This window comes from Crocuta crocuta, unplaced genomic scaffold (assembly GCF_008692635.1).
Source record: "Crocuta crocuta isolate KB4526 unplaced genomic scaffold, BGI_CrCroc_1.0 scaffold21, whole genome shotgun sequence".
Lineage (NCBI taxonomy): Eukaryota > Metazoa > Chordata > Mammalia > Carnivora > Hyaenidae > Crocuta > Crocuta crocuta.
Genome location: NW_027527938.1, coordinates 3380498 through 3406530, shown reverse-complemented (window position 1 = coordinate 3406530; position 26033 = coordinate 3380498). Strand labels below are relative to the sequence as shown.

Sequence of the window (26033 nt, the reverse complement as noted above, 5' to 3'; positions counted from 1 at the left end):
CTATTCATTCCTTTTTATATATTCTGATAAATTTCAAATCCTGTGAGGAAAGGGACTATTTCTGTTTTGTTCATTACTGTATTCTCAGTGCTTAACATTGTACCTGACATACATCTATCAAATTTTTGAATGAATGGAACATGAATGAAACCCTAATGATCTGATCAAGCTCCTGAAATAATTTAAAACTGTGTTTTCACTAGCAAAGTTTATTTTTCTCTGAATTTTGAAAAGCAAAGATTGGGTAATTAAAGGAGTTTATGGTATGTTAATGTGTTCTGTTGGTGAAGGACCAGCAAAAGCCTTTCCTCTTAAGTCTGAGAATTTGAACTTGAGTTAAGTTTTTTAGCTCTTTCCCTGGGAAAAGATGAAGGTAGTCATGTCAGGTATGTCCCTACACAACATACTTAGGATAAACATGAGTCCTGATTGCCAACATGCATTGAAATGGGAGAACTGTAAATACTTGGAGTATTTGTATTGGTGGTGAGTTTTGTTCTGGTGGCTTCAGCTGTGAGACTCTGGATGCCGTGCAAATGGGGATTGACTCTTGTGGAAAATAAGGCTTCTAAGTATCATCCTCGTGTATTCAAGTTGCTATCTATTCATAAACTGTGTGGCAAGACTCCCACTAAAGAAGAATAACTGATGCTATCCTGTCAGCAAATTGTCCCTGTTCTTATTCATCTCAGTAGACTAATGCCAAGACTGTTTGATGATAGCTCTGTGAGCCTGAAAATCAGTTAACCAGGCAGACTCCTTGGTAGGCATTGCAGAGCCTCAAAAAACAAAATGGTGGGATACCCAAAAGATAAATGAAGACACTTGTACAGGCATCATTGACAAGAATACTTTTTAAAACAGCCCACATGCTATTTATCAATTCAGTTCAGTGGATTTTAGTATATTCACAGATGATGTGTAACTATCAACATGATTGATTGTGGAACATTTTCATCACTTCTAAATAACCCCCCCCCCGTACCCTTTTGCTACTACTCCATGTCTTGATACCCTCTTTCCCCCAGTCCCCTAGCAACATGAATCTATTTTCTGTCTTTGCAGATTAGCCGATATTTAATATAAAGTGAATCATATAATATGTGTTCTTTTATAACTGGCTTCTTTTACTTAGTAAAAGTAAAAAGTTTTCAAGGTTCATCCATGTTGTACTTTCATTTATGTTTATGGTTAAATAACATTTCATTGTATATATTGATATGGCCACATTTTGTTTATCCATTGTTGGACGGACATTTGGTTATTTACCCCTTTTGGCTATTATGAACAGTGCTTCTATGAACACATATGTACAAGTTTTTATATGGACATATGTTTTTATTTCTCTTAGCTCTGTCTCTAATATTGGAATTGCTTGTTCATATGATAAGTCTGTCTTTAGTTGAGCAACTGCTGGAGTGTTTTTGAAAGTGGCTGCTCCATTTGACTCTCCAATCAACAGAATTTGAAAGTTCTGATTTCTGTGGGTCCTAGCCAACACTTGTTTTTGTCTCACTTTTTTTTTTTTTAACATGCAGTGCTATATTACTTTCAGGTGTATAATCTAGTAAATCAACACTTCCATATATCACCGTAGGCTCAAGAAAAGTGCACTCCTTAACCTCCACTCTGGTAACCGTCAGTTTGTTATCTATAGTCAAAACTCTGTTTCTTGGTTTTGCTCTCTTTCCCCCCATTATGTTTGTTTGTTTTGTTTCTTAAATGCCATGTATGTGTAAAATCATATGGTATTTGTATTTCTCTGACTGACTTATTTCACATAGCATAATACTCTGAAAGATTTTATTCTTTTTTTATGGCTAAGTAATATGCACATCTTATTTATCCATTCATCAAATGATGGACACTTGGGCTGCATCCATATCTTGGCTATTGTAAATAATGCCGCAGTAAACATAGGGGTGCAGCTATCCCTTTTAATTAGTATTCTTGTATTCTTTGGGTAAATACCCAGTAATGAGATTGCTAGATCATAAGGTAGTTCTTTTTNGCCCGCCAGGAGCGCGGACGCCCGGTGTCCGCGCGGCTCTTTCAGGGTCCCCAGCCGCCCGGGAGCTACAATGGCAGCAGGCGCGCCACCACTCTGAAGTCCTGCTTCAAGGAACCAGCACAAAGAAACTAGATCATAAGGTAGTTCTATTTTTAACTTTTTGAGGAACTTCCATTGTCTCACTTCTTTGACTCTAGAATCTTAGTGGGTATGAAGTCATATTTAACTGTGGTTTTGATTTGCATTTCCCCGATTACTAAGGATATTGAACATCCTTTCATGTGCTTATTGGACATTTGTATATCTTCTTTGGAGAAATATTGACAAGAAGTTTTAAGAAGTCCTAGATATGGGGGGCGCCTGGGTGGCTTAGTCGGTTAAGCGTCCGACTTTCACTTAGGTCATGATCTCGCGGTTCGTGGGTTCAAGCCCCGCGTCGGGCTCTGTGCTGTCTGCCAGCTCAGAGCCTGGAGCCTGTTTCGGTCTGTGACTCCCTCTCTCTCTGACCCTCCCCTGCTCACTCTCTCTCTCTCTCTCTCCTAGAAATAAATAAAACATTAAAAAAAAAAAAAGAAAAGAAGAAAAAAAGAAGTCCTAGATATGGGACAATTAATAGCCACCACTTCAGTGAAACCACATTTGTGATGACTTTTTCAATGCTAGTACTAAGAAAAGCTAGAGAAAAGGAAAAGATGACACTTGAAAGAGGTATGGAAAGGGAGAGTAGGGCTTCTCTTATCACCGGTGAGGAGTTAGAAGAACATAAATGGTTTAGGGAGTATATTACAAAATCAAGTGACAGATGGAGCAACAGATATAGTGCAGAAGGTGGATGCAGTTGTAAGGGTTTAATGCAGATGTGGTTCAAATCATTCTCAAAGGGTAATAAGGATGTTTCTGTCATATTTATGCTAAGGGGATCTGTAAGATAAAACTCATATATGCAAGCTCAGAAACTTGAAGGGTGGCTATGAGGAACAGATTAAATGACAACAAATATAAATATGTTCAGCTTATAGCAGGTGCTCCATAAATTAGATTTTATTAGTCAGGCTATAGGATTGGGAGAAATTCAACTCGAATCTACATTTAGAACTTAGAAAACAAAGTATATTAATGATAATGCATCTAAAGAATTAATGAAATGGTTACTTTTGGTTTTAGAGCTATTTGCAAAATTATTATAGTAATATATATTTTGAAAGGCTTATGTGAAAACACAATGAACTAAAGTTTTAGAGAAATACAGACCTTCTCATTTTCCAAATAGAGAAAATAGAATCTCAATTTTGGAGGGGACCATAAAGATTATTAGTCTAATTACATGTCTGAAACTTTAATCAATCACATTGTTGTTGGATATTTGAGAAGCCTTTATAATTTGCAGGTGCTAGTAATACTATCTTAAACTTTTTTCATGGAATTTGACAAGTTTTACAATAATTTATGTTTGCTGGTCTTTATAAAATAAAAATATTCAATTTTGATGTAACAGCATTACTATATATAAAAACCAAATATGACAAATTATTGATTGTTATTTGTTAAAAGAGTTTATTCTGCTCTGCCTCAAAATCTATTATTCAGAGCATTGCATAGAAAATCATTTCTTTCTCATGTAGCTCAAATATGAGTAATTACTGAAAGCAGCTAACTCATCTGGATGCATTATACATGTAATATTAGTTGAAAACAATAGTAAGTACTTGCCAAGATAATTAATATAGTACATAATTATATGGCATCAAAGCTGCAAATGGAAAGATTGCAGGTGTGAATTTCCTATGTTATTTTTTTTTGTTTCCAATCTGACTCACTTTTAAGATTGCTCTCTAAATAGAATTTTTTAATGTTGTAATAAAATTTGAAAAAACACAGTTCTTTAGACCAAGATCCTATTTTATTATTTATCTGGATACCAAGTGATTTAAAATTTTGAGAATATGTAATACATATATACTTTATTTCCTGATTTTAAAATATTTTTCCTGCATTAAGTGTGTTTTATTTCATTATTTCATGTTTATCAAGTCCAGATTAGTTTTATTTGACATTTACTACCTATTGAATAGTAAACCACATTTATTTTTATTTTTTTAATTGAGATAAAATTGGTGTGTAACGTAATATTAGTTTCATGTGTAGAAAATAATTCCATTTTTGTATACACTACAAGTGATCACCACAATAACTTATCATTTGTCACAAAGAAATTAACCACCTTCATCCATTTTATCCAGCCTTCTTCTCCCTGATAACCACCAACCTGTTCTCTGTACTTATGAGTTTTGTTTGGTTTGTTCGTTTGTTTGATTTTTTAGATTCTGCATATAAATAAGATCATACAATATTTGTCTGCCTGACTTACTCACTTAGCATAAAACCCTCAAGGTCCATCTATATTGTCACAAGTAGTACAATTCCCTTCTTCTTTATGGCTGAGTAGTATTCCATTGTGTGTATATAATATTATATATATGTATATACATATATGTACATATATGTGTATGTATACCACATCTTCTTTATCCATTCATCAATTAGTAAACACTTAGGTTCCCATATCTTGGCTATTGTATATTAAGCTGCAATGAATATGAGGGTGGGTATATCTTTAGAAATTAGTGTTTTCTTTTTCTTGGGATGAATACCAAGAAGTGGAATAAATAGCTGAATCATATGATAGTTTTATTTGCAATTTTTTAAAAAGGTGTTATTTATTTATTTATTTTGAGAGAGAGAGAGCATGAGAGAAAGGTGGAGAGAGAATCCAAAGCAGGCTGAGCTGACTGCACAGAACCTAACATGGGACTTGATCTCACAAACCACGGGATCATGACATGAGCCGAAATCAAGAGTTGGACACTTAACCAACTGAGTCACACTGGTGCCCCTCTCTTTGTAATTTTTAAAGGAACCTCCATACAACAGTGTATGAGAGTTCTCTTTCTTCTACACCCTCACCAACATTTATTTCTTGTCTTTTTGAGTATAACCATTATAACAGATGCGAAGTGGTATCTCATTGTGGTTTTGACCTGCATTTCCCTGATGATGAATGATGTTGAATATCTTTCCATGTGTCTGTTAGTCATCTATATGTTTTTGAAAAATATGTATTTGAATCTTCTGCCCATTTTTAAATCAGATCCTTTTTTCTTTGGTATTGAATTGTTTGAGTTCTTCATATATTTTAGATATTAATTCCTTACTGGATATATGCTTTGAAAATATTTCCTCCCATTCAGAAGATTGCTTTTTCATTTTGTAGATAGTGCCCTTTGCTCTGCAGAAGCTTTTTGGTTTGATTTAGTTCCACTTATTTACTTTTGCTTAAAATTTTTTTTAAATATTTGTTTGAGAGAGAGTGAGAGAGAGAGAGAGAGAATGTGGGTGGGGAAGGGCAGAGAGAGATGTAGACACAGAACCCAAAACACGCTCCAGGTTCTGAGCTGTCCGCACAGAGCCCGACGCGGGCTCAAACTCATGAGCCATGAGATCGTGACCTGAGCCCAAGTCAGACGCTTAACCAACTGAGCCAGCCAGCTGTCCCTTTACTTTTGCTTTTGTTGCTTTTACTTTTGGAGTCATATCCAAAAATCCAAAACCAAGACTGACGTCAAAGAGTTTACTGCTTGTGTTTTCTTTTAGGAGTTCTAGGAGTTTTGTGGTTTTGGATCTTGTTTTTAATCTACTTTGTGTTAATTTTCGTGTGTGTGGTAAGGTAATGGTGTAGTTTCATTCTTTTGCATATGGCTGTACAGTTTTCTGAACACCATTTATTATAGAGACTGTCCTTTCCCCATCGTATATTCTTGACTTGGTTTTATAAATTTGACCATATATGTGTGGGTTTAGTTCTGGGCTCTCTCTTCTTTTTTATTTGATCTACAAGTCTATTTTTATGCCAGTAGCATTTTGTTCTGATTAGTGTAGCTTTGTAGTTTGTTTGAAGTCAGAGAGCATGATATCTCCAACTTTGCTCTTTTTTCTTAAGATTGCTTTGGCAAATCTCGAATCTTTGATATTCGGGGTTGTTTTTTGTTCTATATGAATTTTAGAATTATTTACTCTAATTCTGTGAAAAATATCATTGGTATTTTGATGGGGATTGCATTGAGTCTGAAGATTACTTTGGGTAGTGTGGACATTTTGACAATATTAATTCTTTCAATCCAAGCACAGAATATCTTTCCATTTATTTGTGTTTTCTTCAATTTGTTTCATCAGTGTTTATAATTTTCAGTGTGCAGTTCTTTCACTTCCATGGTTGAATTTATTTCTAAGTATTTTATTCATTTTGGTGCAATAAATTTTGGTAGAAAAGGGATTGATTTCTTAATTTTTCTCTCTGATAGTTTATTATTAGTGTAGAACCACAACAGATTTCTGTATATTGATTGTGTATCTTAGTACTAATTCATTTATTAGTTGTAGCAGTTTTTTGTGGAGTCTTTAGGGTTTTCTATATATAGTACTGTGTCATCTGTAGATAGTGATCATTTTACTTCTTCCTTTCCAATATGGTTGCCTTTTATTTCTTTCTCTTGCCTAATGCTGTGACTAGGATTTCCAGTAATATGCTGAGTATAAGTCATGAAAATGAGCATGTTTGTCTTGTTTACAATCTTAGAAAAAAAGCTTTCAGCTTTTCACCATTGAGTATGATATTGGTTGTAGGTTTGTCATATATGATCTTTATTTTGTTGAGATATTTTCTATATCTACCTTCTTGACCGTTTTTATTATACATGGAAATTGAATTTTGTCAAGTGCTTTTTTTGTGTCTGTTGAGAAGATTGTAATTTTTATCCTGCATCTTGTTAATACAGTGAATCATAGTCACTGATTTGCAGATATTGAGCCATTCTTGCATCCCTGGAATAATTCCTACTTGATCATGTTATATGATCCTTTTAATGTATTGTTGAATTTAGTTTGCTAATATTTTGTTGAGAAATTTCACATCTGTGTTCAGTAGGAATATTGGACTGTAATTTTCTATTTTTGTGGTGTGCCTGTCTGGTTTTGGTATCAGGGTGATGCTTGCCTTGTAAAATGACTTTGAAAGTACTCCTTCCTCTTTAATAATTTGGAAGAGATTGAGAAGGATAGGTATTAACTCCTTTTCTGAGTATTTGGTAGAGTTTACCGATGAAGCCATCTGGTCATAGACTTTTGTTTGTTGGGAGTGTTTTGATTACTGATTCAGTCTCTTTATTCTAGTAATCTATCATGATTTTCTATTTCTTAATGGTTAATCTTTTTTAAAAAAAGTTTATTTTTTATTTGCGGGGGCTTAAAGGATCCAAAGCAGGCTCCACACTGACAGTAGCCATCCTGATATGGGGCTCTAACTCATGAACCGTGAGAACATCACTCGAGCTGAAGTTGGACACTCAACTGACTGAGCTACCCAGGCACCCCTCTTCATGATTAATTTTGGAAGATTATGTGTTTCTAGGAATTTATCCACTTCCTCTACATTGTCCAGTTTATTAGTATAAATTGTTCATAGTATTCTCTTATGATCCTTCATATTTCTGTGGTATCAGTTGTATTTTCTCTTTCATTACTGATTTCATTTATTTGAGTCCCTTTTTTTCCTTAGTGATTTTTAAGCTAGATGTCTGCCAATTTTTTTATGTTTTCAAAGAACCAGCTTTTAGTTTCATTGATCTTTTCAATTGTTTTTCTTCTCTCTATTCATTTATTTCTGTTCTGATCTTTATTATTTTCTCCGTTCTACCAACTTTGGGCTTCTTTTATTCTTTGTCTAGTTCTTTTGGGTGTAAAAATTAGATTGTTTATTTGATATTTTTCTTTTCTCTTGAAAAGAGAATTTCTTGAGGCATGCCTGTGTCATTATGAACTTCCATCTTAGAACACTTTTGCTGTATCTCATAGATTTTGGAATATTATTTAAAATTTATTTTTCTCAAGGCATTTTTTTCAGTTTCTTTTTGACTTTTATCATTGTGCCATCAGTTCAGTAGCATGTTTTTAAATCTCTGTATATTTGTGCCATCAGTTCAGTAGCATGTTTTTAAATCTCTGTATATTTGTGACTTCTCCAGTTTTTTCTTGTAATTGGTTTCTAGTTTTATACCATTTGGGTGGAGGAATGCTTGGTATAATTTCAGGCTTCTTGAATTTGTTGAGACTTATTTTGTGGCCTAACATATGATCTATCCTGGAGAATGTTCCATGTGCTCTTGAGAAGAATGTTTATTCTGATGCTTTTGGATAGAATGTTCTATGTATATCTGTTGTCTATTTTGTCTAATGTTCATTTAAGGCCCATGTTTCCTTACTGATTTTCTATCTGGATGACCTATCCACTGGTGTAACGGGGGTATATTTTATCACTGTCAGTTTCTTCCTTTAGGTCTATTAATACCTGCTTTATATATTTAGGTGTTTCTATGTTTGATTTATAAATATATTTACAAATATTCTCTTGTTGTATTGTCCCCTTTATTTTTATGTAATGTAATCTTTTATTAGAGTTTTTAAGTCTGTTTTGTCTGATATAAGTATAGCTACACCAGCTTATAGTTTTCATTTCCATTTGCATGGAATATCTTTTTCTATCCCTTCACTCTCATTCTGTATATGTTGTTAGTTCTGAGGTGAGTGTCTTATAGGCACATATAGATGGGTCTTTTTTTAATCCATTCAATCATTCTATGTCTTTTTTTAAAACTTTTTAATGGTTTATTTATTTCTGAGAGAGAGAGAGAGAGACAGCACAGATCCCAACGCAGAGCTCAAACCCACGAACCGTGAGATCATGACTGAGCCGAGGTTAGACGCTTAACTGACTGAGCCACCCAGGAGCCCCTCATTCTATGTCTTTTGATTAGAGAATTTAGTCCATTTACATTAGAATGATTATTGATAATTATGTCCTTATTGACATTTTGTTGTTTTTTGACTGTTTTTCTAATTTCTCTCTGTGCCTTTATTCTTCTGTTGCTTTCTTCCCTTGTGTTTTGATGACTTTCTTTAGTGTTATGTTTAACTTCCTTGCTCATTATCTGTTTCGTATCTACTATAGATTTTTGCTTCTGCTTTTTGAACTGCTACTTTTGCATGGGGTCTCAAGGTGAGCCTGCATGCAAGCCCTTTAAGAGGGGACTTTCTGTTCTCATAACCTTTTGGGTTTCCTGGATGTAAACCCCATTGGTTTTCAGAACTAGACATTTTAGGGGCTCATCTCTCTGGCTCTGAAAAACAATGGGGCTCACATCCAGGAGACACAAGGTTTGAGATGCCTGATATAGGATATGAACCCCTCACTCCTCGGGGAAAAACTCCATAGCAGGGAGATATCTTCTGATTGTGGGTCTGCATCCCAGGGATGAGGAATTTGGCAGTAGTGCATCTCTGTTCCTCCTACTCATGTCATTGTGGCCCTTTCATCCTTTGTTTAGCTAGTTTTCTGGTCTTTTTTGGGAATGGATCTATACATAGCTGTAGATTTTGTGTGTCCATGGGAGGAGGGGTGAATTCACGATCTTCCAAGACAGCCGTCTTGAACTGCTGTCTCAGCAAACTGCATTTATAATTAGGAGCATGTGTCCAGGTCCGCATTTCTTTTTATTCTCTTTATGTGTCAGGGAGGAATGATAATACATGAATCTTTGATTAACAAAACCTGTGGTTTTCATTAAACTTTTAGAGGAAAAGTAAATCTAGGGGTCCTTTAAGTTCTACTTAAAGTAGAATAAGCAAGAAGTTCCACTTAAATGATGCTGGAATAAGCAATACATTTCAGCCACATGAATTTCACACTTCCAGAATTTGATTTTTATCTCACTTGCAATACGCAGATTTTTTTATACTATTGATATTTTTGTCCCACTCATGCAAATACCATATCTGTTTTTAGAAATATGATGAGCAGAACTGTATTTAAAACATGATTCTGTTGTGAGTTCCCCTGTTGCATCATTCTTTCACCCTGTAAATATTTAGTTTTCTACTGTTTCTTCATGAATTTATATGGGAGCTTCTACTCAAATTGTCTTTCTTTTCAGGTTTCTACTATACGGGAATTCCTATCACTTTCTTCTTTGTCTTTCTAGTTTTCCTAAAGTTAACTTTTTTTCTTTCTGTCTTTTGATCCTAACACTAGATGAAACCTTTGATCAAATCATTTGTGGATGTTTTCTTGTTTGACTTTCATAGAAAATTCATAGTTGACTCTATGGTAAAGCCTTAAATTTTTAGGGAACAAACTTGAACTAAGACAGTAGGTGGATTAGGAGGAACTTAACGGAGGACCATAGGGGAGAAGAAGGGGAAAAATAGTGGGGGAGAGGGAGAGAGGCAAACCATGAGAGACTCTTGAATGCTGAGAACAAACTGAGGGCTGATGGGGGTGGGAGAGAGGGGTGGGGGGATATGGGCATGGGGGAGAGCACTTGGGATGAGCATTGGGTGTTATATGGAAACCAACTTGACAATCAACTATTTAAGGAAAAAAAAGACAGTATGATACTGGTACAAAGACAGTCTATAAAGATGAATTCATCAGAGAAGCAAACTAACTTTTTTTTGCAAGAACAAAAGATATATTTTTTTGAGGTATAAGAATTGTGAGAAAAAGCTCATCTTTTTCATTTTTGTTTAATGGATTAGGACATTTAAGCTTAGTATAATATTTATGAGTAAATTATTACTTTGCAAAACTATTTTTACTAAGTGTAAATTTAATGGGCTTATTGCATCTTATCATAGATCCATGATTATTTGAGGAATTTATCTCTTGTAGTTACTAGTCCCTTCTTTCTATGCAGTTCCCGACTCAAAGAGATGTAATTGAATTATTATTGCTGACTTTAGGGGATCCTTAAACTGTCATCATGAATGTGGTTCTATGCAATGCATAAAGAGAACTATGATGGCAAAATAATCTGTAGAAGAAGTTTCTTTGGATAAATAATTATTAAGCAAATGTTTTTATGAGTTTTAATGAAAAAGTTTATTTTACCATAAATTATATTCACTGTATATGTGTTTCTGCCATAATATGATATATGATTCCAGAAAAAAATTTCCATTCTGGAAAATTGCCCACTTAACTTCAGGAAAAATTAGAGTTAGGGGAAGGACACTTAAATCCTATGAGATTTTGTAACCAGAGCCCTAATAAAAACAGTTAACATACCACTGACACACATACCTTGTGAAATTGTGCTTCCTTCTCTGTGATGAAGATCTTATAATAATCCACTTCTAACAGAGAACATTTTCATCAAAATGAACAAATCTGAGTCAAATTGTTGCCTCCTTAATAATCCATTGTTTTTAAATCAGTGGGAGTATCTTTATAGCTCCCCTATCTGCACTCAAATTTTTTCCAGATAGATTTATTTAGTGGAATGCATGGTTGTTAAAGCCATTAAAATAATTAAATAATTAAAATAATTCTGCACAAAGGGGAAGCTTTATATAGATTTTCAGCTTTTTTCTTAAGGTCTTCCTAGATTGGTTAGGTTTTAGCTTTAATTGTGAGACAGCTTGCCCATGATCGTCTCAAAACAGTAATGTGCTGGAAAAGAGAAGCTTAAGATTCAATAAAACTCCGTAGTTATACTGACATCATTCCCCTATTTACCATTTGAGTATGAGGTAATTTACATCAAAGAAACCAGAACAAGCTGTACTTAGGAAAATAGTCCTGATTTGGGAGGAAATGGTTTTCTCAAAAGCCAGGTCAAAGAAAAACCTATATATGTAATATACAATATAACATACACAATTTTTAAATTCCTTTAGTGCATAATTTGGTCTTTCTGAAATAATTTAATAGTTAAAAGGTATCCAACTTCCACCTATATTGCATGGTCACTGTAACCAATGAATTTATAATGGTTCATAAGTTCTGCTTAACGCAACATTTTCTCTGTTTATATGTATCTCTATAACTACATGCCTACCAAATACAAATGAAATAACAGGCTTCAATAAAAGCCTGTGGTTGCGATTAATCTCCTCTAAATTTTGCAACTGGAAAATCAATGGAAGTTAACACTGTGAAAACAGNAACATAGGTCGACATTGCCTGTGAATTTCTTTGAGCTGAAACTTCTGGATCACATAAGGAGGTATGGCTATGTCAACATGATCATTAATATTTATTGCTGAATAGCCAGGGTTTGGGATGGTAATGGCACTTAAGAGTTTTGAAGCACTGACACTACCATAAAGTATATCGTTTTTCTAACTGAACTAAAACTTTTACTCTTAGACCTAAACTTACAAGGTGCTATCCACTCCAAAATGCTATAAAATATCAACCCTCTTTACTTTTGATTAATGATACATTGTCAGAGTGATGAATTCTTCTAGAGTGTAATTTGAAAGATAATATCATTCTAGGGAGAAAAAAGTTCAGGTGAGAATTTAGAACAGTTACCAGATGAAATCCTACCATCACACAGTGTAGTGAAGGATGGGGGGGTGGGGATCTGAAAAGGCTGGCAGTAAATCACATTCTTTGGCTTTAGTTTAAGCTTCTATCCTACAGTGAGATATATGATTTACTAGGTGCCCTGAAGGCTGTTTTGGTTTGAGTTTTTAACATTTTTAGCATGTAGAAAAGTTACACAATAATTTTATTCATTTTCAGTCTCCCCCCCTTTCCTATTACTACCTATTAGTACTGTTATGTATACATTTTCATATTTAGAAAATGGAAATACAATTATCTTTGAGTTTTAAAATTTGATGATATTGGAGCACCTGGGTGGCTCAGTCGGTTAAGTGTCTGACTTCGGCTGAGGTCATGATCTCGCAGTGCGTGGGTTCAAGCCCTGCATCGGGCTCTGTGCTGACTGCCAGCTCAGAGCCTGGAGCCTGTTTCAGATTCTGTGTCTCCCTCTCTCTCTGACCCTCCCCTGCTCACGCTGTCTCTCTCTCTCTCTCTCTCTCAGAAATAAATTTAAAAACATTAGAATTTAATGATATCTTATTAATAGATATGGTACAGTGTTTGATCCTTAATATGCATGGTTCTCTATTTTTCGTATTTTGTAGCAATAACCTTTACCTTCTTGTTCACTTAATAAGTGAAAGGTAATATGTTTTGTGTTGCAAATATAGATGTAACCTTCTAAGCAGAAACCAAAGACTGAAGGGATATAGGCCAAACTGTTAATAGTGGTTACCCCTGTGAAGTACTACTCACTAATTGGAGGAAACATATTTATTACTTTTAAATTATTTTTTTAATTTTTAATTTTATTTATTTTAAGAGAGAGAAAGCATGCATATACATGAGCAGGGGTGGGGCAGAGAGAGAGAGAGGGAAGATCCCAAGCAGGCTCTGTGCTGCTCCAAGCCTGGTGGGCTTGATCCCACCCAAGCATGAGATCATGGCCTGAGCTGAAATCTAGAGTCAGATGCTTAACCACCTGAGCCACATAGGCACCCCTGCTTATTACTTTTTAATATGGTGGCATTATGATTTATTCCTACTGGGTTTCTGTAATTTTAAAAAATGTTGTGAATTGAATGCTAGCTCTGTGTTAACTATTTCTCAATGAGGATACTCTTGAGTATTTTGGGCAGGAACTTTTTTTCTTGAGCTCCACCATTCCTCAGATTTCAGAATACTCTTTGAATCTGGTTATCACCCATTAAATACTAGTAATGCTCTCCAGTGAGTGTGAAAACCCAAACACCTACCCTCATTTTCAAATTTCCTTGCTGCAGTTAGGAAGCATGGGTCCTTAGTTAGATTCCCTTGTACTTGCTTTAGCAAAAAAGATTTTTTCTTCTTGTTAAAGGCCTCATAGGTGTATAGGAGTAGGGATGATGCAGCAGAGTCATCCTAAGAACCAGGACTGGAAATTGGAAAGCTATTGATAGCCCAAGGAAGACTTCTTTCGACTTTTTTTCCTATGTATTTATTCTTTTCTTATAATTAAGAAATAATGAATTAGATAATAGAGTATCAGTGATAGAGAGAACAAATGTTGCTTTGTTGATTCCAAATCTAAATTCTCATGAACTCAATGAAGACTAGGTGCTTACTACTTGTCCAGTGAACCATGGCCCAGAGGACAGAAATATGTTGAGTAATTTTGTCTCCCATGGTGGGGCTGGTGGGGATGAGCACTATTGTGGGGCAGGGAGAAACTACCATAGAAGGGGACATTACTTGAAATTGAGTATTCACATTAATACAAGTCTCTGCTGCAGTTAGACATAGTGATACAGGAAGCTACTTGTCTGTTTGTTTGTTTATTATTTTTAAAATGTGTATTTATTTTTGAGAGGGAGAGGGAGAGACAGTGTGAGTGGCCAAGGGGTAGAGAGAGAGGGAGACACAGAATCTGAAGTAGGCTCCAGGCTCCAAGCTGTCAGCACAGAACCTGAAGCAGGGCTAGAGCTCATGAATCGTGAGATTACGACCTGAGCTGAAGTCGGATGCTTAACCAACTGAACCACCCAGGTGCCCCCTGCAATATATACTTTCTTAAGTAAATTTATAAACCTGTGCAACAATCACCACAATTGAGTTTTAGAACATTTCCATCACAACAAAAAATCTTCTGGTGCATTTTTTGCAATCAACTCTTGCTCCTACATCTAGCCCTAGGCAACTATAGGTCTGCTTTCGGTCAGTATAGATTTATCTTTTCAGAAATTTCATAAAAGTGGAATCATTCCCATGTAATCTTTTGTGTCTGACTTTTTTTTTTTTTTTTTACTTAGCATAAAGTTCTTCCATATTATTGTATGTTCATTATTGGAGGTTATCCCTTTTTAATGCTAAATACTATTCCATTGTGTGGATATATCATATCTTGTTTAGTCATCAACTGATAGATATATAGATTGTTTAGGCTTTTGGTGTTTTCAAGTTTGGGCTAAGACACAAAAGGAGTTTGGTCTAAGAAATAAATTAATAGACAAGCAGCTTACTGCATCAGCATAGAATAATGCTGTTATGAATATTTATTTGTGTACAGATCTTTGTATAAACTGTTTTCATTGCTCTTAGGTAAATATCTGGGACCAGAATTGTTGATTCCCAAGATAAGCATTTGTTAACTTTTTAAGGAAATATAAAACTGTTTTCTGAAATATCTGTAACATTTCACATTTCCCACCAGCAACATATTAGGTTTTCATATTCTCCACATCCTCACCAAAACGGTATTCTTGGTGTTTTACATTATAGCTATTCTAATATGTGTCTAATGCTATCTCATTATGGTTCTAATTGTACTTCTTTAATGACTAATGATGTTGAACACCTTTTCATTTGCTTATTAGCCATCTCTATGTCTTTGGTGAAAAGATGATTTAAATCTTTTGGCCATTTTATTTTATTAAATACTTGTTTCTTTTGAGAGACAGAAGAGAGAAACAGAGAGGGAGAAAGAGAGAGAGAGCAATTATGAGTGGAGTAGTGCAGAGAAGAGAGAGTGAGAGAGAATCCCAGGCAGGCTCTGCAATACAATGCAGAGCCTGATGTGAGGCTCCAGCCCATGAACTATGAGATCATGACTTGAGCTGACATCAAGAGTCAGACATTAACCAACTAAGCCACCCAGGCATCTGTTGGCCATATTAAAATTCCCTAGTTTGTCTTTGTGATACTGAGGTTTAAGTGTTCTGTATACACTCTGGATGTAAGTCTTTATCAGATATATGATTTTCAAATATTTTCTTCTAGTCCAAGTCTTGATTTTTTAAATGCAAATTAAAAATACTAATTTTAGATTTTTTTCATTTCCATGTGCATTTTAGAATAAGGTTGTCAATTTTAGGATAAGGTTGTCAATTATTACACAAAAAAACACAAATGCAAAAACTGATAGAATTTTGATATACTCCACAGATCAAGTTTGTTTTGACAAAGCCTTAATTTATCCATTGTTTATTTTATGGATCATGTTTTAAGTGCTGCTTTGAAAAATTTTGCCTAAAATGTTTCTCCTGTATTTTCTTCCATGAGTTTTATAGCTCTAGCCCTTGGATTTAGTTCTATGATACATTTTTTTTTTGTATTTGGTATGAGGTAGAAGTCTAAATTCATATTTGTGCCTATGGCTATCTAATTGTCATAGCACCATTTGTTAGAAAGACTATCATTTCCCACTGAATTGCCTTGATATCTTTATTAAAAATCAATTGAACATAAGGGCTTATTTCTTCACTATATATTCTGCTTTTTTGATCTGTATACCTAGTCTTATGCCAATACTACACTCCTGATTACCATTGCTTTATAAGAAGTTTTGAGATTAGGTGATATAAGTTTTCCAACTTTGTTCTTGTTTCAAATTATTTTGCCTATTCTAGGTCTTCTATGTTTCATATACATTTAAAATTTTTTAATTGTAAAATATACATAACATAAAATTTACCATCTTAGTCATTATTAAGTATATATAGTTCAGTATGTTCACATTATAACATAAAATTTACCATCTTTGTCATTATTAAGGATAGTTCAGTATGTTCACATTATTATGCAATCTTGAGAAGTTTTTAATCATGCAAAACTGAAACTCTATACTCATTAAACATTCTACTTAGTATCAATTTGACTACTCTAGAACCTAATGTAAGTGTAGTTATAGAATATTTGTCTTTTGGTGTCTGACTTATTTAGCATAATTGCCTCAAAGTTCATTTACACTGTGGCATGTGTCACACTTTTTCTTATTTTTCTTTAAGACTGAGTAATATTTCATTTTGTGTGTGTATTCATTTTGTATCTTGTATTATGTATTTTGTTTATGTATTCATGTATTGATGGACACTTGCATTGTTTCTACTTCTTGGCTACTGTGAAGAGTTCTTCTATGAGCATGTGGATGCAGACACTTTTTTGAGACCCCACTGTACATTATTTTGAATATGTACCTAGAAATGGATTTAGTAGATATGTTAAGTCCATTTTTATCTTTTGAGGAAATTTCATTTTTTTACAGCAACTAAACCATTTTACAATCCCATTAATAGTGCACAAGAGTTCTAATTTCTCCACATGCTTACAATTAACACTTGTTATCCTTTGTTTTCTATTGATAGTAGCTATCCTAATGGGTATAAGATGACATCTCATTGTGTCCATATACATAATAGGGTAAGCTTATCAATTGTGAAAAAAGAAATATCCTGATGGGATTTTGTTAATGATTTTGCGTAGTATACAGATTGATTTGGAGAAAATTACCATGTTTACAATATTGAGTCTTTAACATATTCAGTCTAACACATTGAGTCTTTCAGTCTATAACATCATTTTAGTCCATTTATTTAGATCTTATTTAATTTCTCTCATTTTTATTATTAAAATCATATACATTTTTTGTTAAGTGTTTTCATAAGTATTTTATTCTTTTTGATATTACTGTGTGTAATCCTTTTTCTTAATTTTATTTTTGGGTTGTTCATTGCCAGTATACATAAATAAAATTGATTTTTTAATATTGGCCTTGAATCTTGTGACCTTGATAAACTCGCTTATTGTAGTAGCTTCTTTTTGATACCTTAGGATACCTACATATGACAAATTCATATTCTCTACATGTAAAAATAGTTTTACTTCTTCCTTTTTAATCTAGAAGTTTTTATTTATTTATTTTTTCTTTTATTTTTATTTTAGCCAAAGCAACCAGAGCAATGTTAAATGCAAGTGGCAGGTGTTCACATCCTGGACTTGTTCATGATTAAGGGGAAAACATTTAGTCTTTTCCATGAATTGTGATGTTAGCTATAGGTTTTTCATAGATGCTCTTTCCAGGGAGAGGAAGTCTCTTTGTATTTTCCTCTTTTTCCCCCTGCTTTTATTGTCCCAACATTTATCATGTTGTTTTGTTTTTTTCTTTTATTGATATGGTTTTTACAAGACTTGAGTTTTAGGTGTTAAGATTGCATTGCTGGATACAATTTCACTTGGTCATGATTCATAACTTAGGTATTCCTGGATCAGATTTGCTAATACCTTGTGAAGGAGCTTTGCATCTATGTTCATATAGAAAATAGTCTGTAGTTTTGTCTTCCTGGAATGTGGTTGTCTACTTTGAAATGGGATTGTATTGGCCTCATAAAATGAGTTTAGAAGTATTTCTTCCTCTTTTTTCTTGAAAGTGTATGTGTTAGATTGGTATAATTTCTCCCTTAAATACTGGATAAACTTTACCACTGAAACAATCTGAGTCTGGGATTTTTCTTTCATAGGAAGATTTTAAATTGTTAATTTCCTTACCTTATTCAATTCTGATTTCCTATTATTTAGTGAGCCAGTTTTGGTGTTTTGTGTTTTTAATTGAATTTATGCAGTCTATCTGTCTAATTTGTTGGCATAACTTTTTTAGATTCCTTTATAATCCTCTAACTTTTGTAGGTCTGGAATAATATTCTTTCTTCGATTATTGATTTTGTTAATTCTTATTTTACTGTTCTTTTTTCTAGGCCAGTTTTGCTCAAGGTTTATACATTTTCAATTCTTTTTAACAAACTCAATTTTAGTTTTATTGATGTGTTTTCAATTTTGTTATATTTCATTTATTCTGATCTTTATTTTCTGATTCCTACCTACTTTTGGACTTTTTTTCTTTCATTTCTTCCCCTACTTTCTTGAGTGAGGATTAGACTAGATTATTGATTTTTAGACCTTCCTCCTTTCCAAAACAAGCATTTGAAGCTATAAATTTCACATTAACCACTGCTTTAACTGTATATTATATATTTTGATATGTTTAATTTCAAATCAATTCAAAATTCTTTTTTTTTCAAGGTTATTTTCTGATATCTCTTGTAGTTTATTCTTTCTTGAAAGGTTATTTAGACGCAAGTTGTTCAATTTCTAACTATTTTGTGATTTCCCAAAATTATTTGTTGCTAATTTCTAATTTTTTTGTTGTTGGGATCAGAAAACATACTTTCTATGATTTCAGTTCTTATGAATTTATTAATACTGGTCTATCCTAAAATGTCCCATATGAACCTGAAAAGAATCATATTCTGATGTTGTGAAGTCAAGGGTTCTTTAACTGTCTCTTAGGTTAAATTAGCTCATGGTGGTATTCAAGTTTTTTATATCTTTAGTGATTTTCTGTCTAGCTGTTTTATTAATTTCGGAGGAGGAGGTTGAAGTTTCTAATTGGACTTTTTAACTAGATTTTTCTATTTTTAGGTGTATCTGCTATTTATGTATTTTGGAGCCCTGTTGTTACATACATAATTATTGTAGATATATTCGATCATAAATATAAGGATAGCTTCCTGTTTAATTGGCTTTTATTATTATAAAATATCCCTCTTTGTCCTATTGTATTTTTTGTTTTATTAATATAGCCTCTCCAGCTTTCTTATGGTTCTTAATTTCAAAGTATATATTTTCCATCTTTTTATTTTTAAATTATTTGCCTTTGAATCTAAAGTCAGGCTCTTATCAATGGCATATAGTTGGGTCTTACTTTTTTCCTGCCAAATCTGACAATTTTGTTTTCTACTAGTGTGTTTAGTCCATTCACATTTAATATAATTAATGATGTGACTGGATTTACATCTTCCATGTTGCTATTTGTTTTTTGTATGCCTTTGTCTCTTTTGTTACTTTTTCTCTTACTACTTTCTTTTGTGTTAAAGATCTTTTAAAAAATTTTTTTAATGTTTATTTATTTTTGAGAGACAGAGTACAAGTGGGGGAGGGGCAGAGAGAGAGAGAGGGATACATAGAATCTGAAGCAGGCTCCAGGCTCTGGGCTGTCAGCACAGAGCTCGATGCAGGGCTTGGACTCACAGACTGCAAGATCATGACCTGAGCTGAAGTCAGATGCTTAACTGACTGAGCCACCCAGGTGCCCCTAAAGATGTTTTTATTGTGCCATTGAAAATACTTTGTGTGTGTGTGTGTGTGTGTTTGCATGTGCGCATGTGTATGCATGTATTTATATATCTAGTGGCTGTTCTGAGTATTACACTATACATCTTTAACACTTTACTTCATGTTAATACTAACTGTGGTAAAATATTGTAACCTGGCTCTCTTTGTAGCTCTATTTTCTCTCCAATTCTTTGTGTGGGTTATATATTATATGTTAATGGTATAAATCCACAGTAAAGTGTCAAAGTTACTACTGTATGTAACTTTATGCATTTAAAAGAGGTTAAGAAGAGGAAAAGGGAAATATTTAAATACCTTTTATATTTACCCATATATTTACGTTTCTGGGGATCTGTCTTTCTTCTGTTGGATTTAATACCTTTCAGCCTTAAAACCTTTCTTTAGTACTTCTTGTAAGGCACATCTGCTTGTAATGAATTATCTCGTACTTTGCCTATTTGTGAATGTCTTTATGTTTGCTTTCGTTTTTGAAGGACAGCTTTCCTGAATATAAAATAATTTTTCGTAGTTTTTTCCTTTCAGCACTTTGTATCATTCTACTTCTTTTTGCTCTCTCATTTTCTTCAGATGCAAAAATCAGTTTCTTATTCGTATTTATGTGCTCTTCAGTGTGATAAGTAATTTTTCTCATTCCTTTCAAGTTTTTATGTTTACCTTTGGCTGCCCATAATTTGGTTATGATGTGTTTTGGTATGGATCTCTTTATATTTACCTTTCTTGGGACTTGTTAAGCTTCTTGGATTTTTAAGGTAATAATTTTTATCAGATATGAGACATTTGAGACAATTATTTTTTCATATGTACATTTTTCCTCACTTCTCTCCCCCTGACACACTCACTCAATATATATTGGATGATTGATGCTGTCTCATAGGTCTGTAAGGGTCTTTTCATTTTCTTTAATCTTTTACTTTTTGCTTTTCAAATTAAATCATTGATCTCTATCTTTCTTCAAGTACATTGAATTTTTCTTCTTCCATTTCAAATCTTTTGTTAATCTACTTAGGTCATAATTAAATATTTTCATTTGGTTCTTCTTTATCATTTCCATTTCTTGAGCAGCCCTTCTGTAGCTCTCTCATTTTCAGAATCATCCCACTAAATGTTCGACTGGTCCATTGCTCACTCTAACTGGGACCAACACTTCAGGCTGTCAGAGCTGTAGGTCCACTTATAACCAGATTTCCTAGCTCATTGTTAACACCGCTTTAAGATTCTACCCTCTTCCAGGAATCAAGCATGTTCCCTGTTCAGCAAGGCCAGTCTGGCCCTAGTAACATCGACCAACTTGGGAAGGGAAATATAAGATAGGAGCAAACCCATGTAAAAAAGCCATAGATTCTTGCTATTCTTCAGTAATTGTCATAGTGTTTTTTCTTGAGTAAATACTTTTCAACTTGTTGTTTGATTTTGGTTGATTTCAGAGCTCTGAGGCAATTAAAAATTTTTTTTATCCAGTTTAACATTTGTTTTTTGGGGATAGACTTATTTACTGACCCCTTCACTACACCATAGTCATAAAGTCCCACTTCTGCCTATTGAATTGAGCAGAAATTGTTTTCTGGATATTTGAACTATTTCTTTTACTTACAGAGAAATAGTGTATTGTGATCTAGATAAAATGGTAGCAGTCATTTGAATGCACTACTTTGTGTCATCACTCTCTTAGGTGATTTTCATACAGGATGTATATTTTTTCACAATAGCTCTGCAAGGTGGATATTGTCTCCATTTTATAGGTGCAGAACGCTTAGGCATAGAGAGGTAAATGATTTTTTCCCTTTTGTGCTATTATTAAGAGTGCCATTGATTTTGCCTGTATTGACATTGACTTAGAAAGCTTGAGTATATGGAAGGAATGTTCAAATAGAATTTTTAGTCATTTTTATCTCAGTAAGTCAGCAAATTTTGATTCAATCAACATTTCTCAAGTACTTAACCAGTGTCAAGCAATGTTCTAGTTGCAAAGTGTGAAGGCCTTAGGGAGGAGAGTCGAAAGAAGGCGATATAAAGCATGGTATATAAGGAAGAATAAGGCCTGGTCCCCTCTGCCAAGGAATTCATAATCACAAAAGGGAGGACAGATGTATTTAACCAGTTGTAACATAACTGAGTGGTAAGTATTAGGACACAATGATTCTTAAACCTTAATGAGCATTCAAGTTGCATATTAAACTGCAAGTTCTGATTCAGTGATTCTGAATGGTACCTGAGATTTTGTATTTTCAACAAGTTTCCAGTTGATGGTGATGCTGCTGATATATAGATTACACACTGAGGAACAAAGTTCTAGTACTGATGTGTGGAAGGAATTATAAGGGCACATAGAAAATATATAAATTTTGCTGCAGTTACTTGAAGAAGAAAACTCATTTCAGAGAGGTTAAATAATTTGCCCTTCTGAGCTATTTTTTAAATAATGCCATTGATATACATTGGAACTGGATAACATTTGGTCTGGACCTAAAATGATAAATAGAATTACAATAGGAAAGCTAGCTTTTCCAAATGGAGAGGAAAACTTTAGCAAAACATAGAAATAAAATATTTATGTGTGTTTTTAAATAGGAAACACCTTTAAAACTTTTTCTCTTTCCCTCTCCTTCCTTCCTCCCTCCCTCCCTTTCCTTCCTTCCTCCCTCCCTCCCTCCCTCCCTCCCTTCCTTCCTTCCTTCCTTCCTTCCTTCCCTCTAGCTGAAACAGAATATTGATTTAGGAGTAATTTCCAAACATGAAGCTACATATTAAGGGTAATGCTTGCTGAAGTAGAAGAACCAAATTTCAGTGGTTTAAAAGAGTAAAAGTTTAATTTTACTCACACAGAATTCAACATGGATGTTCCTAGGACATCTGATTTTAAACCTCCCTTCACTCTTGATTTGGGGACTTTACTATGTAGTGCCACCATCTTAGTTAGATGTGTTACTTCCAATGTCACTGCACATCCATTTACAAAGCTTTCTGAAAAGTAAAAGGCATAGTTTCTTACTACCTTGCCTCTGGAAATGAAATTCATTACTACTTCTCACATTCTGTTAAACCATTGCAGAGTTCCACCCAGGTTCAAGGGAGAGAACTTGTGTTTGTGGAGAGGTGTGTCTAGTATTTAGTTGTAGATTCTTCTCTGGAGTAAGTATGGGAGACTGGATCTAGGCAAAAGGAAGTTGCAAATAATTAACATATCTATGATATATTTTTCACATACCTAGGTAGTTATAAGTATTGTAAAATAGTATGTTATAGCATGGTGGTAAATTTCTAATCTTAATGATTTTTTTAACTTTCATACCTTTTAACTTAAGAGCTAGATGTTTTAAGTTTGTCCTATAATTCTACTCTTAAAGAGTACTTTTAATTTTGTTGTTCATATGTTTTGTTTTTTGCAAAGTTCACATGCCTCCCCACAAGTAAAGAAGAATCTCTATTTCTGCCTTCAATTTGCTAGTGCTTAGCAAAACATGAAAATAAACAAGCAGAATAAGTTAGAAACAAAAACTAAAAACAATCTAATACTTGCATAAACAACTATGTATAGGTTTATAGGTTGTTTTACATTAAAATTTTTTAATGATTCATTTGTTTTGGAGAGAGACAGAGACAGCAAGCGGTAGTGAGAGAGAGGAAGACACAGAATCCAAAGCAGGCTTCAGGCTCTTGGCTGTCAGCACAGAACCTGACTCAGGGCTCAAACTTAGAAACTGTGAGATCATGAACTGGGCCAAAGTTGCCCAACCAACTGAGCTACCTCGGTGCCCCTGGAATTAGAGGGTTTTTTTTTAAAGGAAGGAAAAATGTTCATATCTATTGAGATAAAAATTAATATATTGTAAGTCTCAGGACTTCAAAAGTAAAACACATTATTTGTGTTAGTGTAATTTAGTAGGGAGAAGGAATTAGGCTGGAGGAAGACCTTGGTTCTAACTCAAGCTCCAATATATTGTATCCATTTGGTTTCGGGTAAGTTTTAAGAGCTTGAATTTCCTTGTCTATGTAATATGGATCATAATATCTATTCCCTTTCTTTGCATGTTTATTTTAAGAATAAGAAAAATGACATATACACTCTAATGACTGAGAAAAGTAATATTTAAATGTAAGATGGTCTAAGAAAGAAAATCCCCATTTGTTGGCATTTTGTTTATAACAAATTAACAGAACTTTAAGATATTCAATTGTAGGACTTCATTTTATTAATTATCCATGATTTTAATCTTATTTTTTAGAAGCAAATTTGAAAATGAAATCTTTTTGTGTGTGTGTGCCATTTCAGAGTCCCTTAATATCCTGCCTAAAAATGTTATAGCAATTAATTGAAACATTGGTAGCAAGATTCATTTTAGGACAGGAATAATCTTGTTTATGTTAATATATTTTAAAATAATTATGTCTTGATAATTTTATGTAAAATTAGTACTATTTACTACTTTTAAAAATGTATAAAATGAAAACTAGACATCCTAATCATCTTTGAAATCAATAGATCTCTATTCTAGGGAATTTGAAATCAGGCTTATCTTGGATTACTCCTTTTAAAAAAATGTGTTAAAATACAGATATTTCTGGAAGGGTAAAGGATTACCATTGTCTTGAATTTCTGTTGAAAATAAGGATTATATAGACCTATATAGACTTTGTGATGATCGTTGGGACAATTTGGAGCAAATACCACAGGTATTTGTGCATATATGTATTTACATATATATCAATCATAGATCACATTAGTCATTTTCTTTTTTTAATGTTTATTTATTTTGAGAGAGAGAGAGAGAGAGAGAGAGAGAGACTGCATGCATATACAAGCAAGTGGCAGAGAGACCGATGGAGAGGGGAAAGAGAATCTCAAGCAGGCTCCTTGCTGTCAGTTACAGAGTCCAGTGCGGGGGTCGATCTCACAAATGGTGAGATCATGACCTGAGCCGAAATCAAGAGTTAGATGCCTAATTGTCTGAGCAACCCAGCATCCCCACGTTAGTCATTTTTCATATATAATTCATTAATTCAGTGTGAAATACAATTAATTTTATCTTCACTGATTTATTCTAGAATGAGATTGCACTGAAGTTTAACAGATCTACAAAGGTCATAACTAGAAAGCTTCAGTGTAATCTTAGTTATTTAAACAGGTAACTAGATGAATATTTAAAAATAGGAATATTTCCATGGGAAGGTACAAAATAATTATTTCAAATCCCTGCTGAAGTTATTCTCTGTCTTGAGGACATTTGCTAACAGAGTAAGACCTATTGCTTGATTTTCTAATACCAGGTATTCAGAGAGCCTCACCCTGGCAGTTTGGTTCAAGCCTAGGTGGGATCTAGAATCCTGCAGCATCCTTGGGCAGACCAGGGTAGTTGCTGATAGGAGACTAGGGTCAGAGACTAGGGTCTTTCCAAGAATTGCCTGTTCCTTTTCAGTTACTCTGAAAGCATGTGGAAAGTGTTTTTTAATCTTTTACTTAATTATATATTTTATTCTGCAATTATTCCTCTCCCTCCCTCTACCACCTCATTTTTACTGTATATGCCAAGCACCATGATATCCATAGAAAGATTTAATAAAACACAATTATTTTCTTCTATAAACTTATGTGGTATGATGTAATAGATAAATACCAAAAGGTGATGTAAAATCAATATTCTATGAGCTGGTAGAGATCTATTTTGGGTATGAAGAGGGTACAGAGGATGGGCATCGCACACAACCAGAGGTAGCAGAGCAAGGAAAATTTCCTGGATCTTGGGAATAACTTGGGATGAATCCAGAAGTAGGAGTTTGCCACATAAAGAAATGGTAGAGGAGGAAAGGCTTCTTTGGTCATTGAAACTCATGAGCAAACATATGAGGAACAACTTGGAATTTACCAGGGAACCTATAGGTAGAGGCACTTCCTGACGTGCACTTCTGAATAGTTAATACTTTCTAAAGATGTTTTATCAACAAGGGTTGCTCATTACTGCTTATTCAGACTCCTACTAGATTAGCTATATTTAGTTCTTTAGCTATGTTGTGCACAAAATGACACATCTATCTATTTGGGGTTGACATAGTGGAAAGGCTGTGAGTCATTAGAATTATACACACCTGGGGTCATTTCCCAGCTCTGCCACCCACTCACCATGTGACCAGGCCTAAGTTATT

At 33.9% G+C, this 26033-nt stretch overlaps 1 protein-coding gene across 3 annotated transcripts in view; it reads left to right on the top strand.

Annotated features, from left to right (window-relative positions):
- Positions 1-26033, top strand: part of ZBBX (zinc finger B-box domain containing) — a 117155-nt gene that overhangs the window by 36668 nt on the left and 54454 nt on the right. The window lies entirely within an intron of this gene.